This window comes from Ochotona princeps, chromosome 10 (genome assembly GCF_030435755.1).
Source record: "Ochotona princeps isolate mOchPri1 chromosome 10, mOchPri1.hap1, whole genome shotgun sequence".
In the NCBI taxonomy this organism is placed as follows: Eukaryota; Metazoa; Chordata; class Mammalia; order Lagomorpha; family Ochotonidae; genus Ochotona; species Ochotona princeps.
The window spans coordinates 17,268,029-17,286,219 of NC_080841.1; positions in this window are offsets into that span (position 1 = coordinate 17,268,029).

Sequence of the window (18,191 nt, forward strand, 5' to 3'; positions counted from 1 at the left end):
ATCTCCTCCTCTGTGTATATCTGACTTTCCAATAAAAAAAAATCTTTAAAAAAAAGATAGTATACGGGCCCGGCGGCATGCCCTAGCGGCTAAAGTCCTCGCCTTAAAAGCGCCGGGATCCCATATGGGCGCCGGTTCTAATTCCGGCAGCTCCACTTCCCATCCAGCTTGGCCTGGAAAGCAGTTGAGGACGGCCCAATGCATTGGGACACTGCACCCACGTGCGAGACCCGGAAGAGGTTCCAGGTTCCCAGCTTCGGATAGGCGCACATCGGCCAGTTGAGGCTCACTTGGGGAGTGAATCATCGGATGGAAGATCTTCCTCTGTGTCTCTCCTCCTCTGTGTATATCTGGCTGTAATAAAAATGAATAAATCTTTAAAAAAAAAGATAGTATACCTGATTGGAATCAAGATGGTGGAATAGGGTAAGGACACGTTTAAATGGACGGAAAACATTTAATCAGCATGAAGCAGAGAGGACATATTTCCAGGAAATAGGAAAGGATAGAACAACAGCAGAGGGGTACCTAGAGACTGAGAGACACAGGAAAGCATCAGGCACAGCAGTGTGGTGTTGCAGTGACTGATACTCCAGTTGCATTCAGCTAACAGTGATCTGAACTCCACAAGAAGCCGGAACTCCACCAGCAACCAGGTGGGAAGGGACTTCCACTGGGAGCTTGGGGGGTGAGCCCAGACAAAGAACTTTCTGTCCAGTTGGTCCATTTGATTTGACCAGGAGCAGAGACAGAGCAGCAGATTCCAGATGGGCAGTGCGAGAACAGGGTGGATTTCACAGCCCAGTCAGCCCCCTAGAGCTGAATTGGGCACCATTTTGCGTAAGAAGGCAAAGGAGAAGGGAAAGGACTGAGCATACGCTGAGCTAGGAGTACAATCATTTCTGACTCAGTGAACTGCATCAACGTGACATTCTACAGGTTCCACCCAAGACAGGTCTGAGTAGCCCGCAGTTCTGATGGCCAGCAGATCAAGAACTGAAGTAGTGGAACGTCAGGCGCCATTTTGCACACTGCGGCAAAAGCTTTAGGACTGCAGGGGACAACAGTGAACTGCGCATGTGCTGTGCTCGGCGAGAAATCACTGAGTTCCGTGGATTGCACTGGTCTCACATGAAAATAATACCAAATATGGCATCATACGGATCAAAATAGATCCATGTGACACCCAGATCAAACAACCAACAGTTTCTGGCAAGATCAACACCACCAACAAACTAGCTATTAGGACACCTGGTGTCTCTCTAATCCTGGGACCTGCTCTAACTGGAAGTGGGAGAAAGGTTGCAGAGGCAACGGTGCAGACTCAGCACGGTATCACAGGAGGTGGAAATTGGTGAGCCAGCAACTGGGGCTATGGAGACCACAGTGGAAATCTAACATAAGAACCCAGACCTGGAACTCGCTGGAGGTTGTGACACAAGTGGCTGCAAGCAAAGAGTTGTTTACCAACTGCAATAAGTGAAATCGAACTGTAGACCTGTGGGTGACACAGCTTAGAAACTTGCCCCAAGAAAAAGACTCTGCTAACCAGAAGTACAATGATCAAAAGCAAAAGATGAGACAAAGGCACAATGAATATTACCAAAAATTCCCCTGCAAAGGAGCAAAACCCTATGCCAACCTCAGAGTTAACTGAGGAAGACATCGAGAAAATGGGGCACACAGAATCCATGAGACTCATTTTAAAGCTTCTGATCAACAATGAGAAGCACATGCAAGAGTTCAAAGAATTTAAGGAAGCAATAAAGCATATCAAGGCTGATATACCAGAAATTAAGAACACAGCAGAGCAAATTAAAAGTACAGTGGAGAGTCTCCAAAATAGAATGAAGCAAGCAGAAGAAAGAACCTCAGAATTGGAAGATATTTCCTGTCACCAGGGGGAAGCAAACAAAAAGCTGGAAGCAGAGCTGAATCAGATCAAAAAAAGGATTCAAGAATCGAAAGACACTATTAAGAGGGCTAATATAAGAGTTGTGGGAGTCCCACAAGGTGCAGAAAGAGAAGCTGAGTTTGCAAATATACTTAATGAAATAATAAGGGAAAATTTCCCTAATCTAGAGAAAGAATTGGGAAACAACATCCAGGAGGGGTACAGAAGTCCCAACAGGCTTGTTCAAAAGCGATCTTCACCAAGACACATGATCATGAAGCTCTCTTCAATTGAACATAAGGAAAAGATCCTTAAATGTGCACGTGAAAAAAAATCAGTTGACATAGAAAGGAATGCCAATTAACCTCACAGGAGATCTCTCACAGGAAACTCTACAGGCAAGAAGAGAATGGAGTAACATATTCCAGATTCTAAAAGAAAAAATTGTCTGCCCAGGATAACGTATCCAGCAAAACTTTCCTTTGAAAATGAAATAAAATTCTTCCACAGTAAAGAAAAGTTAAACGAATTTGCCTCTCCCAAACCTTCCCTACAAATGATACTTCAAGATGTTCTCTTGACAGAGAAGAGGAATAGCACCCAACAAGACCAAAGGCAAATGGGAAGAACATCCCAGTAAAATGACAACTGAAGACTAAACCAATGAACAACCCATTCCTAAAACTAACAGGACCAATGTACCACCCATACATATTAAACTCTGAATGTAAATGGCTTAAGCTCAATCAAACGTCATAGATTAGTAGACTGGATTAAAAAACAAAACCCATCTATTTGTTATCTAGAAGAGGCATATTTCACCAACGAGTATTAGCGGAAACTATATTGCATGGGTTTTGATGTTTTCTGTTAGATTCATCTCTTCAAAACACTGTCTTCTGATTAAATTCTTCAATGATTCATAGATCATACAGTAGCATCATTTTCTTCAAGAAGGTTTTTGATTTTCATTGCTTCAGCTACACGTTAGTCATTTTGTAGCATGTTATTTAACTTCTTGGTGTTGTTAATTTTTTTTTTCTCCCTGATGTTGATTTTGTTTTGGGGCTTTTCATTTAAGGGGATGTATCGTAGTTGTGTAATGGAGACTGTCATATCTAGTAACATGTCATTTAACTTCATGGCATTGTAAATTTCTATTTTTCTTTCTATTGTTGATTTTGTATTGTGACTTTTTATTTAAGTGGATGTACAGTAGCTGTGAAATGGAGACTAACATCCAGATGTGAGGATGCAGTGCAGTATGCATTTCTGCTTCCAGACAAAGATGAACTTACAATGAAACTGTTTACTATATCTTGACAATAGGATGCTGGACTCTCTGCCATTGTCCATGCCTGCAATGATGGACATATGACTGAGTATGAAGAACTATATGTTAGTAATGACATAGAGGAACTAGGTGGAGGGAGGGAATTGGGGAAGGGATAAGGGAATATGAAACTGTATCATAAAATGATAGCAATAATAAAATGTAAAATAAATAAATAAATAAAAACAATCTAAAAAAATTTAGTATACCCTTTCCATGGAGTTTTCGAAGTTAGCAAGCTAGGTAGATGTGGCTGTGCATCTATCTATGGATCATCTGTCTATCTCTGAATCACTATTCTCTCTCTCTCTCCCTCTCTCTCTCTCTCCTCTCTCTCACCATTGTCTCTATCCTCTCTCTCCCTCTTTCTTTGTCTCATGCATGTGCCGCAATGTGTTTGGATCCCAGGGACACTGTGCTGAAATGAAGTAAAGCATACACAGAAAGACCAGTGCTGTACTCTGTCATGTGTACGTGGACAATGCATTTAAAAATGCAAGCCCACAGAAATAGAATGAAACAATGGGTCCCACTGGTGGTTGGGGGGTGGGATGGATGTGGAGAGGGAATGGAGAAATGTAGGTCAAAGTACACACAAGAACAGGTGTATAGGATGAACGGGTCTGGAGAGCAAAAGTACAACTTGGCTACTCAAGTCAGTTAGGTGGTGGTGTACTGACAAGTTTTGCTAAATATAAGTAGAGTTTAGCTGCTCTTGGCTGTCTCACCCACAAAGTAACAGTGAAATTATTGATATATTAAAGTGCTTCACCATAGTAATCATTTTACTACTTCCCTGTAACCCATATTGTCATGTTATAAACTTCAAATAGAGACAAAAATGGACACTGTATCCTTTTTATGGTTAACTGAACTACGTGTGAGCAAATCAGATTGAACAGGAAATTGCCACTAGATGGCACTATTGCAGCCTCAGGGCATTCAATGAGACCAGCTTCAGACACATACAGTAGCTGTGAGGAGGAGGGAGGGCTGCTTGGGAGAGATAATTTTCACTAAATGGCTTACTGCTCTTCATTTATAATGAGCCTGGACTAATTAATGGAGAGCATGTGGTGATTATGCAATCACTGGGTGTGGAATAAACCATTTCATCCACTTACTGAAAACCATGCAACAACTTCATCTCAGGTAGCCTCCCTCAGGGAAATGGACAGACATACTTTCTTTTCATGGTCCGTGTAATCCAAACCCTCTGTATCACCACTCCAACTCCCAGCTATGGTTAGAGCTTGGCCTTCTAAGGGAACAAAGTCTGAATTGGGTGGGGCAGTTAACACACAAAAAGAAGGACCCATGGGTGCTAATCAACAACAGCAGCAGCCTGGCCATGGATGTGGGAGTGGATTCTAACAGCGTTGGGCCAAAGAGGATGGAGGCAGCAGTGGACCAGACTGAATTTATCAGCTGCTGTACTTCTAATGTGTTAGTTCTTGCAAGCGGAAGTGACTCGAAGACTTTGCAAGTGGGCGAAGACTTTGTAAGATTTTGATGTCAGAACTTTTATTACTGGATACAGAGGAAGGAATCCAAGACTCAGGGAGACAGGAATGAAGGAATCACCGATACCAGGAAATGTGTTCACCCACCCAAACCCCTTCTGCAGAAAGCCCAGTTGACCCTCCCTGGATTCAGACATTGAGAAACATTCTGCCAAAGGAAGCATGCGGATGTGTGAAAAACAATGGGCAGCAGATGTCTAAACACCAGACAGGGTGGTGGAAGACAGCTGTGCTGGGTTGGCCACTCAGGTGTCTACGGGAATGATGGGATTCTCATACAACAGAAGCCAAACGCTGTAACGTGACTACCAGAGATAAGGGACTGCATAAAAGCCAGGCGGCACAGAACGGCAATCAGATGATTGTGAAACCAAGGACTCTATAGTGGGAATGAATGATGATGGTATGTCTAGGAGTGAAAGGGTCAACAGCTCATTAAAGTGTTCTTTTTCCTTTCCTTAAAGATTTATTTTCTTCTATGTGAAAGGGAGATTTACAGAGAAAAGGATAGACAGAGAGAGATCTTCCATCCTCTGGTTTACTCTGCAAATGGCCTCAGTGGCCAGAGCTGAGCTGATCCAAAACTAGGAGCCAGGAGTCTCCTCCTGGCTTTCCACATGGGTGCAGGCACCCAAGGACTTGGGGCATTCACTGCTGCTTTCCTAGACTATAATTGGAGAGTTAGATCAAAACTAGAGCAACCAGGACAATTGGTGCTTGTAGGTGGAGGATTAGTTTGATAAGCCACTGTGCTGGCTCCTACAATATCCATGAATTATATGAAAGTCAGGAAACCAAAAAGTTGGCTTGAGTTACCTCTCATCCAGTTTCCAGACTTAAGCCAGCTCTTGACTTAGAGTCTCCTGACTGAAGGGTGATGTTATGGCTTGAATATGTGTCCTTCCAAATTGTAGAAGAATTTGGTTCTCAAAGTCTTCTGTTGATGATACAGAGGGGGTAAAAAGCTAATCCATTTATGGTGCTGGGAGTGAGGCTTTGGGGAAGTGATTACATTGGATCAAGTCATTAGTGGGGAGACCTCATGATCCTGTTGGCATTTTAAGGAAAGAAAGTCAGGCCACATATAGATATTTGCATTCTCTGGCTCTTGCCACATGATGTGCCATGCCAACAAGGTCCTCATCACAGATTGAGTCAGTGGGACTGCCTGAACTGTGGGGCCAAATAAACCTCTTCACGTTATGAAATAGATTATCAGGCTACTTTACACGCTGCATCTATACACTCTGGATGCCAACTGGAAGAGCGGACAAAATCCAATGGCTTTCAGCCTCTTTCCTCTGCCTTTCTAGTGTTTGCCCATTCTGTGTGCACAGTGGCCACCGAGTCGAGGATAGGGATGGGCATAGACACAAAAGTTGGACTTGCCCTCGCAAGGTTTTGTTTTGACTATCAATACTCTGCTTAAGGTGCCTACCAAACTAAGCCCTGATACACATCCATTCTCCAAGGGGCCCGGAGAGTCCCCAGGGGGACACAGCTGACATTGCAACACTTCTGTTATGGAAGCAGACAGAAGCTTTTCTTCGCTGCAGGAGATAGTATATCCTGAGCACAGATTTTCTTTGCTATCCAAAAATCTGGCAGCACCACCATCTGGAATTACAAAATGTGCTGTATGCCACACAAAATTGCTTCTGGTCAGTTATTTAAAAGGAAGTGTGGCAATGAGTTCATGCCTGTGGAATGGACTGCACAACCACATTCCCATCCTTCACCCAGAAGCAGCAGGCCTGAGACGGCCTCACACAATGGGCTACCGACGACTTAGTTATGGCACCAGCTGAGCAATGACCACCCCCCGCCCTGAAAGGATGGGGTTATGCAGCAAAGGTTACAGATGGCCTTTGATTCAAACACAACTATGTGGGACTGTGATTCCCAAAGTCAGCACACACGGGCCTCAGAAGTAGCGGGGAACTGACTGGCTCTCCTCATGGATAAATCTCAGAGCCCACTCACATAAGCTCAGCTTCCCATCTTGGTGACTCTGAAATCTAGGGCTTGGAGTCTTGGTTCCTAAGAATCCAATCAATGTCTCTACCAGGAAATACACCCACGTTCCATTGGTTCAGAAATTGAGCTTGCCATCTGGCCTTTTTGGGATCCTCATGCTACTGAACCGACAAAGAAGAGGATGAGTTGGTGGCTGGAGTGATTGAACTTAGCTACTGAAGACAAACTTGGTTGTTGTTACTGTGAATGTGGAGGTGTGGGGGGCAAGGAGGCTATGGATGGAACCTAGGGGGATTTCAGGATTTCAATGTCCAATAGCAAAGGACAAGAGACAATGGCAACTTCCCCATCCACAGCTAAAAGCACGGGCATTGATGATTCAGACCCTTGGGCAAGATGCTCTAATTCTCCCGCTGTGTAAAAACCCCAACCACTTGAGGGACTGGGAGAAGGCAAAGGAAACATGTAATGGGTAATAGAAGAAGGAAATCACAAATATCAATTCTGGTCTCATGACTTGTGTGTGTGACTGTGTGTGTGTGTGTGTGTGTGCGTGTGCAATGATTCCTCTGTTGATTACTTGCCTTATTTTATACAAGTTTTGTTGGAAGTTCACTCTTTGTTTTTTAGAAGACATTTTCAGGCGAGATTGTGACTGCGTTTGAGGAGTAACGCACATGGGCCAGAGATGGATGACACACTGTTGGGACTACACAATGCTGAATTTGAGAAGAGGCATGGTAAAGGCATGTATTTGTCTCGCTTGGTGTGCAGAATAGTTTGTTTTTGCCGCGTATACGAGTACTGGTTTCTGTAGAGTGGTGGCCTGGAGGCTGATTGGTGAAAGGCTTGGATTTCTGTCCCTGCTGAAGTGACAGCTGCTCAGCTCTCCCACCACCCTTCCACGTGCCACTTTGTGCAGTTCCCTCAGCTGGGACCTTGTAAATGACGCTTCTGTTTTTCCACCCGGCTCTGCCTGTAGAGCCCTGGATGGAGACTGCACAGGCAGAGGATGAACAAGATGTGTGCTTCCTGAGGGGTTCCCATCAGCTGCGGGCAGTTCCGGGCCCTGCCCCCCTCCCCTGTCAATTCTGACCACGACACACATGCGCCCTGTTCGTCACAGCAGTGGAATCCAGCTTACACTTTTTGCAACAACTTCTGGATTAACTTTATCACGGATCACCAGTGACAGGTGGCCAGTGCCCTTCCTGTGGTGATATGGCCCGTGGTACCCTGGTTCTCCTGTCGCGCACACCCAGAGGAGCAGTTCTGGCTGAGCCTGCTCAGGGAGTTGAGTTTCAGTTCCTCAGGCCCTCTGAGTCTCCGGCTTTGAAAAATGTCAGCCTTCCTCATCAGCTTCCTCTGCTCTGAGTGACTAGAATCTTCACAGTGTTTTAAGGTTTGTGGTCAGTGCTTCGAATTTCTGTGGTGCCTAGCTTATGCATCAGCCTGGCTGGGCTGCAGTCTCTAGGTGCTTCGTCAGACACCAAGCAGGTGTTGTTGCCATGGTCTCCTGGAGGTATAGTGAATGCCTCCTTGAAGTGAAGGGGAATCGCTCTATAGTGAGGATGGGCCTCCTTACTTGAAGAACCTGGAGAGCCAAGAATGAGGTTTGCTAGAGGAAGAAGAAACAAATTCTCCCTCAAGGCTGCAGTATGAGCTCTTGTTTGAAACTTCCAATCTGCCAACGCCCCCCCTACACCCTACAGACCCCAGACTTGCTAGTCCCTGCCATTGCCTTAGTCAGTTCCTTGAAATGAGTATATTCATGGCTACTAAGAGATTCTGGTTTTGTTTTTCTGGTGGCTCCTGATTGATATAGACACTTTGTTAAGCTCTTGGTACCTGTGTACGTTGAATAAACTCCCTCAATTCAAGTCACTGGTGTGGCGTCATCTCCTGAGTTAACCCTAGCTGCCTCAGCAATGCACAGCTGGAGGCTGCTATGAAGTACTCCTGCATGTGATGTAAGTTTAAGCAGAGAGCATGGGCAGAGATTGCAGTCTGTAACCAGAACACTGCTTCAGGAGAGACAGCAGGGGCAGCAGTGGAGGGTGGAGGTTAGAAGTTGAGCGATAGAAATGGGGCACGGGTAAGTAGAGCTCTGTCAGCCCCTGGGGGAACTGGTGACTGCGGGAAGACTTGCTAAAGTTGGGAAACACAAGAGGATGCTAAGCACTTTCTGAAGGTCCACAGTTAGTGCACGGTGTACCTGAAAAATAAGCCTTTGTGTATCTACTTCCAAAGCCTGAACTTTCAGGCGAGTCCTAAGTCCTGTGATCAAGCCACACCACTTTCACATAGGTGTGGGGTACACTTTACAGTCAGTAAGTGAGTCTGGTTGTGCTGCCTTCTAAATTTTGTCTTATTGGATGAAGTTTAACATTCCAGAGGGTTAAGACATTTGGGGATCCTCATCCTGTCATTCGGTGTGCCTTCCGGGCTTCAGGTCTTCAAGAGTTTTGTTAAACCTGGCTTCCTAACTGATGCTCAGGCTGTCCATAATGATTACTGATGGGACAAGGGCAAGGATGGAGGTCAAGAGCCACTGTCAAGACCCCTCCCTCACCCCAGGCTGGCATCAGCTCCCCTGTCACCCCTTCCCCACTCCAGGCTGGCATCAACTCCCCTGTAACTCACATCCTAATCCTAGGGATGTATCCTGTATTTGGAGCCTAAATACCATTTAGCACAAACCAGACTCATACACTGATACTAATTAGCTGATATGATTGGCTTCCAGATGTTAGCCAAATGATGTGTGCTTGTAACCTAAGCATGAGGCCTGGGAAGATCATGATCCTGGCACCTAGTGTTGACATGTGTCATTTCCACTTAGCCCTCCTCCTCCTCACTGTACCTCCACCCCCAATGCTAAAACCCTGCTGCTGAAAAATAAGTCAGTAATGGCTTCACCAACAGCAAACGTGCAATTGCCCATGGACGTGAAATATAGCATTACTTGGGTGAGAACAGTTGGCCTCTATTCCTTCTGGCCTTAGTGGGAGGGGGGCGCTGCAGGAAGGACGCCTGGTGCCTGGCCCAGCCAGGCTCTCTCCTGTCTGTCACAGCCCTGAGGATCTTGCCTCGTGCCTTCCCCATTCTCCTTTCAAGCGCAGCCCATGTTCACCAACATGTGCTTCCCAGGACTTGCTGTTGTCAGACATCTCCCAGCCTGCATCCAAGGTGCCAATCCTTCCTTTTATTTGACCGTTCCTATGTGTCACTGAAGACTCTCCCTACTGCCACACCCCACAGTCTGCCGAAACCCCTCTCTACTGTGTTCTATAGCACATAGGGGTATCCTTTTCCAAAGTGCAGTCCACTCCACCCTGCCCCACTCTTTCTCTACACTCTTAATTCCTTAAGGGAATGGGCTGTTATTATCAGTGTCCAGTGTAACGTGTGTAGGAGAGAGTAGGTGCTATGTGGAACCAATGGCTGACAGAGTCACACACAGGTTTTGTGTGTTACCACGATGCTGTCCAAACACTGCCTTAGTAGCAGGACCCAGAGCGTGCTTGTTCAGGGAAGCAAGCGTCCCTGAAGGCAAGGTGAGGCAACCCAAGCCCTGGAAGCATCTGAGGCAGTCTCACATGTGGCGAGCTCTGTTTGGGTGCTAGCTGTGGCTGTGAATCTGTGTGCCGCTGTCAGAGGTAGAGCTGTCCTTAGCTGGGGACCCTTTGTACTCCCATTAGGGCTTCTGAACGGGAACTTGAGCCAACTTCATGTCTTCTCTGCTGCTCCTCTTCCTCTTCTTCTTCTGGGAGTTCCTGGGGTTAGAATTCCTGAAGGAAGAATCATCTGGAAGAGGAAGTATGTTCAGGACTACCGGAGCTTGAGTGTGTCTTTCTCTTGGCCATAATTGGAACCCTTCTACTGCTGTGCATCAAATTCTGTCCTTCCGGCTATGGTGGCCATCTGGAAGACTCAGGTATTGTCACATACAGAGTGTTTCTGAGTGGAGGAGAGGCAGATATGAGTTCCAGACTGTGGCATGCTGCCACCCTGCAATTCATATTTACCTTCTCTTTTGCCCTTTGAGCCAGAAGTCATTTGGGGAAAGTTACAGAGAAAATATGCCTATTGGAATAAAAATCAATTACATTCTGGGGGAAGGTTTGGTCTATACTACAATTTGGAAGAAGTGAGCAGGTTCTTAAGTCTCCCGAGGTCTTGACCTTGTCCTGTCTTTCTGGGGTGCCCAGAGTTCCTGCCCCACCCTGCCTGGCATGTGGAATGTGGGGACACTTGAGTGTGATAGTTTTAGCATGAACTGTGATTCATATTTCGTGCTGGGGGAAGCAAGACTGGAAGGGAGTTTCCAGGATGAGTCCCATGAGAGTGGGGCAGGGCAGAGTCCTGGGTGGGAGGCTGTCATGCACAGGGAAGCAGTGGAAGGGGTACGGGGAAACCCCTTGGAGAGAGCTGGAAGAGAAGATAAGTGGTGATGGTAGAGGAACGGCCCACGCTGAGCCACAGCTGGGGCAAACTGACTGCAGCCTGGGAGCCCTGGGGCTAGTGGCTGAGCAGCTTCCAAACCCCAGGTCACCCAGCCAGTAGGAAATTGAGAAGAGATAATGCAGATGAGCGCTTTATTCAGTGTCCCTGCAAGGAAATATGCTCAGTGTCTGTGAGCTGTCACTGCTAGTCTACCTCCTTCAGGCTAGGAATTTTGAGTGTGCAACCATGAGAAACATCAACGATTAAAGCAAAAGCATATACGTCATTCTGACCTGATGCCATTCTTCTGATTTTCCTGGGACCCAGATGAGATACCAAGGTTACTGGAGAGAAGAACCTCACCTTCTCCCAGTAGCTCTCATGTCCCTGAACTGTTTTGCCTGATGTGTTCCCTGGAAGGAAGGCTGTGACAGGTTTATGTTGTCAGGATGGAGGAGGGAAGGACTATGTTGTAGAGCGTAACAAAAACCATTAGATTTGGAACTGGGTACGGGGGTGGGGAGTGGGGTGAGGGAAGGCAAACAGACTAATCCTCCTGCCTGCAGCTCTGGCATCCGCTCTGGGTACTTAGTTCAGGTGCAGACTGCCCACTTCCCATCCAGCTCCCTGCTAATGACCTGGGAAAGCAGTAGTGCATGGCTCAGGTTGTTGAGGACATTTGGGAAGCGAACCAGCAGACGGGCACACTCTCTCTTTAACTCTGACTTTCAAGTCAAATAAATAAATAAAAAAACACAAAAAACACACAAACAAAAACTAGGTCTTCATCTTCTAGTGTAGAAAGCCTACAGATAATTTCTAGAATAAGAAGTAAAGCAATAGCAGTTGACACATGTTCTTTAGAATTACAGAGATGAGTGGCAGAAGAGGAAGCTGAACACCAATCGCTGGTGTCCACGGGGAGTGGGAGCAGGGGTGTGAGGCAGTGCAAATGCTTGCTGAGTTTTTTTTAAATTTAATTCTTTTAAATATTGTTTACATAATTTATAGAGGGATGTGTGTCCCTAAGGGCCTCAGTTTAGGGTAGAGAGGTTTAGCTATGGAGGAAAGTGGGTGGGACAAATGTTTCAGTTTTTTTCCCCCACTGTGTCCACAGGGGAGGTGGGGGAGGGAAACGCTTCTTGATGTCAAACTGCATCAGCACCCAGGGAAGGAGGACAGTCACTTGATGACACCTAGGAACCCTGATGTGGGGAAGAATGTTTTGAGGGTGTTACTCCAGTGTTTCTGATAGTTCTGAGAAGTTGATTTCATTGCTCCAGAGCTGAGAAAATCTTTCCAAAATCCAATGGTTGACAATATCTGCCTTAGTGCATCCACAGGCCTAGATACTTGGTGTAAGGCTTGGCCAGGAGAATCGTCCACCCTGTTCTGCCTCCCATCCTCTGATAAGACGGTTGACATCCCCTGCTGGCTTAAATGAGCTGGCTGCCAAGTTCACTGTGTGCATCTGGGCATGCTGTCCCACTGCACAGGTATCAGCGACTGGGGATGCCCAGTCCCAGTACATGAAATCCAAGGTTGGGCCACACATCCTGTGATTTTTTTTTCCCCTGTGGCTGGGGTCCAAGTCCAGTGGTCTAGTGAGAAACTCCCTCAAGAAATCTCACCTGAAGTGACCTAAGATTTGACTCTTATGTGTGCCAGCCACTTTAAGGAGAGGTTCATCTTGTCAGTTGCGACACTCAGTGCATGTACCTGTGGCTGCAGCTGCCTGGTCGGTTCTGTCCTAGCCCCATATCTCAAGCCTACTGATGGGTGCTTCAGGCTAGCTTAGCCAGCCCACCACAGATTTGGTCCTCAGGCATACCAGCAGGTGCTTCAGCCTAATAACCCCACCAGGCCTACTTCTAGCCCTGTTTTTGTGCATACCAAGCTCTCCTGCAGCCTAGCCTGGCTCAGCTCATGTCCCATCTGGCTCTTGTGCTCACCCATGGGTGCTGTGGTTTAGTTCAGTCTGGCCTACCTCCAGCTCTGGTCCTCGTGCTCACCAGTGATAGGAGCGGCCTAGCAGAGGAGAGTCCACAGTTCACCTGCAAAGCACGTTTATAGCTCCAGATTTTGTACCTGCCGGGAGAAGGGGGTCGTATTCTGATCTAGCCTGTCATGATTTGTTACCTAGTTGCAGCACTTGTCAATTGGTGCTGCAGCCTAGCCCTGCTGGCCTGCACCCATTCTGGCTCTTGTGTGTGTCTGTGGGTACAGCAGCCTAGCCCAGTGTGACCTGTTTCCAGACGGGCATGCTCCCAGTCCCAGGTTTTATGCTCACAGGTAGAAATAGTAACCCAGCAAGGGAGTCCCCAAAATTCCCCTGCTAGACTCACCTCCAGCTCCATATCTTGCATGTACCAACAGGTACTATGGTCCAGTCTTGGCATTCACCAAAAGGTGCTACAGACTGGCTCAGCCTGGCCCACCCACAATCATAGCATTTGTTGGCAGGCACAGTAACTTAGCCCAGCCTGGTCCATTCCCAGCCCTCATGTGAACTGGCGGGTGTTGTGGCCCAATCTAGCCTAACGTGCACCCTGTTCTGGCTCTTGTATTCCACAGTGGGAGTTGCAGCATAGTAAGGAAGTTCACCAACCCCTCTTACCAGGCCTGCTGCTAGTCCTGGATCTCATGTATGTCAGTGGGTGCAGTCACCTTGCTTTATATGGTCTGCCTTTAGTACTGGGCTTTGCATGTGCCTGAAGGTACCACAGCCTGACCCAGCCTTGCCTCTTCCCAGCCCCATCTCCCATGAGCGTAAGGTGGGTTCCTGTCTGGTGAGTTCTGTGCTCTGGCCTGGCTTGGCCCATCATCAATCCCAGCTCTCTTTCTGCATCCCCAAAGAGGCAAAACTCCAAGTGCCCAACAGAATCTGCCCGAGATACTGTTCTTTAGCATTCTGGTTGGTGCTACAGCCCAGCCTGACATGGCCCATTCTCTGCTCTGACATTTGCAGGTGGGTACTATAGCCTAGCCAAGCCAGGCATGCTCCCCAGCTCCAGCTTTTATGTGTACCAGTGGGTAGCAGGTAATGCTATTTAGCCTGGCCCAGGTCTTCCATGTGGACAGATGCCTTGGCCTGACCCTGACATATCCTCTGGTTTCTCCTGTGTAAACCACTCCATCTAAGCTCCCTTGTTACCTGAGAGTGCAGTGGCATGGTCCATGTAAGACTCCAGAAGTCATTCCTCCACTGTCAAACATGCCCTTAGCTGCTCCCACTCCAAAACAGCCACAGATCAGTTCTGGTATAGATGCTTGGCCTAGTTAAGATACCTGGGTCTCCCACTGAACTAGCTAGTTTAATAGCTAGTTCTAGCCCCTGGCTCCAAATTCCTGCTAATGCAGACCCTGGCAGGCAGCCTTGGAGGTTATTACCATCACCTGGGAGACTGGGATTGCGTTCCTAATTCCTAGCTGTGACCTTGCCCTAGTCCTTCTGATCATTTGGTGAATGAACCAGCAGATGGGAGTTCTGTCTCTCTCTTTCTAAACAAAATGAAAAAATTGGATTTAAAATAAATAGATTCCTCCATCCTGGGTATTTCATCTTTTTAAAACTTTATTTGCATACCTATATACAATGTTAAACATACCATTATGATCTAGGATAACTTATAAAGACATTAAGTGTTTCTATTCCATCTGTTTTAACATCCTTATTTACTTCTCAAGGCAAATACCCATTTATCAATAGTAGTTACAGTTGTTTCTTTAACAAATTGTTTCCCTGTCCTATTTTCTAGAACATTATAGTCCTTGTGGTAGAGCCTTCTTCAAATCTAGCATAAATTATTCAATTAGAGCCGATTGGTTTCCTGCAATCTCCATGGTAGCACTCCACCTGGTCTCCTCCGTGGCTCCTCGCTCCATGGAAGGCCATGGGCATGACACCCTTTGGAGTTGGACAGCTTTCATCTGGGCTCAAAGACTTCCACTCAGGAGTGGACGGTCTCCATTCTTTCATGAAGAGGAAGTGGTTCTGGAACCACCATGAATGATGCATGAAGCTGGAGGCAGTCCTGAATGGGAAGGAGGAGCTGAAAGATTTGGAACAAGTGTTCTGCATTCTTGGTACTCCCTCATTCAGCAAACGGAAGGGCAATGGCTCCCCTGGTTCTGGACGTCCTGGTTCCAAGAACCACACTGAGTTTGATTGCCATTCTGGAGGATGCGCTTATGTCTCAGTCTGATTTTCTTCTGTATATTAAGTGTTAGGTACCAAGGCTTGAAATGGAGAGAAACCATCTCCTACTGCTCTTCTCTGCTTCCTCTTGGTTTAGTGGTTCATGCAGGCATTGTGAAATTAAGAATGAAAGTCATTTTTGAATTGTTGGGTTTGGGCCGAGGGCTTCCAGGGAATCGTGTACTCTTCATGCCACACCCATGTGGTGAGTATTCAGTAGTTGCAGTCTGGCCATGTTATAGCTGAATAAACAGGTGTTGACACTGTATGCTGCAAGAGGAGCTAGAAACACTCCACACAGCCCCTTCTCCCACAGGCTTCCTGCTGGGACATCCTTGCCCTGCCCTGAAAGTGAGGTCATGGCATCCAGTCGGCACGCTCCCCGGGCTGTGTCGCAATCCCCTCACCAAGAGGCTCAGCATCCACCTCTCCCCAGCCCTGGGGGAACCAGGGTGGAAAATGAAGGAAACCCCAGTGTCAAGAGCAGTTCCCTTACCTTCCTCCAGAGGGCGGACAGACAGGTCTCTCAACCCCTAAAGCAGATCTACTCTCCTTGCCTGGATGCACAGTTACAAAGGCAGCATTGGCTGTGAGACACGTCCATAAGCTCACTCAAGCCCTTGTGGCTTATGGAGCTTCGGAAGGTTTGAAGTGGTTTTGCAAGTATCTCTCGAAGGAGACAGAGAGCCAGGAGTTACTCATTTTGAAAAAAAATATGTATTTGAAAATCAGTTACAGAGAGAAAGGGAAGGAGAGAGAGAGAGAGACAGAGAATCTTCCAACTACTGGTTCACACCCCAAGATGGCTAGAACAGCCAGGGATGGGCCAGGTGGAAGCCAGGAGCCAGAAGCTTCTTCCAAGGCTCCCATGTGAGTAGCAGGAACCCAAACAGTTGGGTCACCTTCTGCTGCTTTTCCCAGACCATTAGTATGGAGCTGGATAGGAAGAGAGGCAGCTAGGACTTGAACTGGTGTCCATATGAGATGCCAGTGTTGCAGACTATGGCTTCACCCACTGTCCCACAATGCTGGCCCAAGAAGTTGCATTTATTCCAGGAGTTTGTGTTTGGGGAGGATGGTATTCATATCTTGTCTTTACATCACCCAAAGCCCTGCTCCTTGGAGGATTTTGTGGTGGGACTGGTAGAAGAAGCAGACATTAATAAAGCATCATCTGCCCCAATGGCCAGAATTCTGGGCTTGCTCCGGTTGCTGCCAACAGTTGCTCTTTAGCTCTTCTTTCCAGCTTTGTTTGTCTCTGCATTGACTGAGAGGGAAAGAGCCCATCTCCCCCTAGGGCACAAGATCAGGGGGAAGGAGAAGGCACATAAAGAAATCCTTGTATTTAGGAGAGAAGGAAATGTTTCTTGTGAAATTAAACAAAATTGTGTAGAACACCCAGCTTGTGACTGGCACATAGTAGGAGCTCAGTGGGCTTGCGCAGCCTCCAGGAGGTGGTTTGAGCCGGAGTGAGGGACACCTGCCGAGTCTCATGAGATTGGCAGCTGGCCTGCTGGGCATGGCCTTCCAGAGAGAGTGACTTCATGACATTGCCTGCAGGGTATTGCTGCTCAGGAAAGTGAACTAACTTGGATGCTTTGGTGTGGATACAGACTTGTAAGACAGTCTCATTTGCATGGTGATGGAGTTTGTTTTTCCCAGAAGCTGCACGCCAAGACCCAGGAGAAAAAGGCATTTCTTCATAGTGATTAATCAGCTCCATCACAAAGTAGCAAGAAAAAGACATGAAAAACAATTAAGGAAATAAGGGGAAAACTTATCTCCAGAAGTTTAAAAAAATTGTCCCCACCCAGTCAGCTTGACAGCATTTCCTCTTATGCACCTGCATAAAAGTGACCGACCCTTTCCAAGTGGGAAAGAGCAAGGCACCAGGAGCAGCTGCCCAGGAAGAGGAGAGCTGAAGCTGAGCATCTGCCCCAGGGAGCTTTGAGACGTCATCGCTGCAGCTGCCACCACCAGAGGCTGCGGCCATCACAGGTGCAGGGAGGGGACCTGCTGTCACACCAAGACCGCCTGAGGAACTGGGTGTTTTGTGGAGAGAGGGTGGGGGACACTGCCTAGGATGAACTGCCTGGACCAAACTGTCAATGAGAAGGACTGGGAACTGGGCAGAAGGTTGGGCCATCAATGCCTTAGCCATGCCATCTCATTTGTGTCCCAGAAACTGTGCTGGGCATTTTATAACGTGCTATGTTATTTCAAATGCTTGCAGTATCAACTATCTCTAGGCATAAAATGTGCTGCGGGCTCAGTGGAACCCAATCAGGAGTGAGTTGCTGTCTGTCTAAGCTTTTTCAGCTGAGGTGTGGGGGCTAGTGGAGGGGAGTTGTGTGAGGGGCAGAGCAGCCATGAGAACCAGCTCTGGGACCTCGACCTGGAGGAGGGCACCCTCCCACTTCTCAGGGCACTCCTTGCAGAAATGGGGCTTAAAACAAGCTCTATTTCTGTGGGTGCCTGTGGCTCCTGGAGGAGACAGTTAGGAAGACATCTGGTGCCCCACATGTGCTGTGGACTCTCTGAATGACTCAAGGTACCTGGAATCGCCTTAAGTGTAGACAAAGCTTGGTGGCATGCTGTCTCCCTGTACACTTCCCTGCCTGTGGAATTTCTTCCTTTGCTTTGCTGGAAAGAAGTGATGAGTTCTTGATGCACACCTTCACTGGGAAGGATTCACAGCTTCTTCCTTTCTAGTGCAGGAGAATCCAAGGATGGGCAGTGGGGGGAGGAGCAGGCACAGTTCTAAGTCACAGTGGTCATGAGTGTGGCCAGTGGTGGGGGAGAACTCTGCAGCCCCTCAGT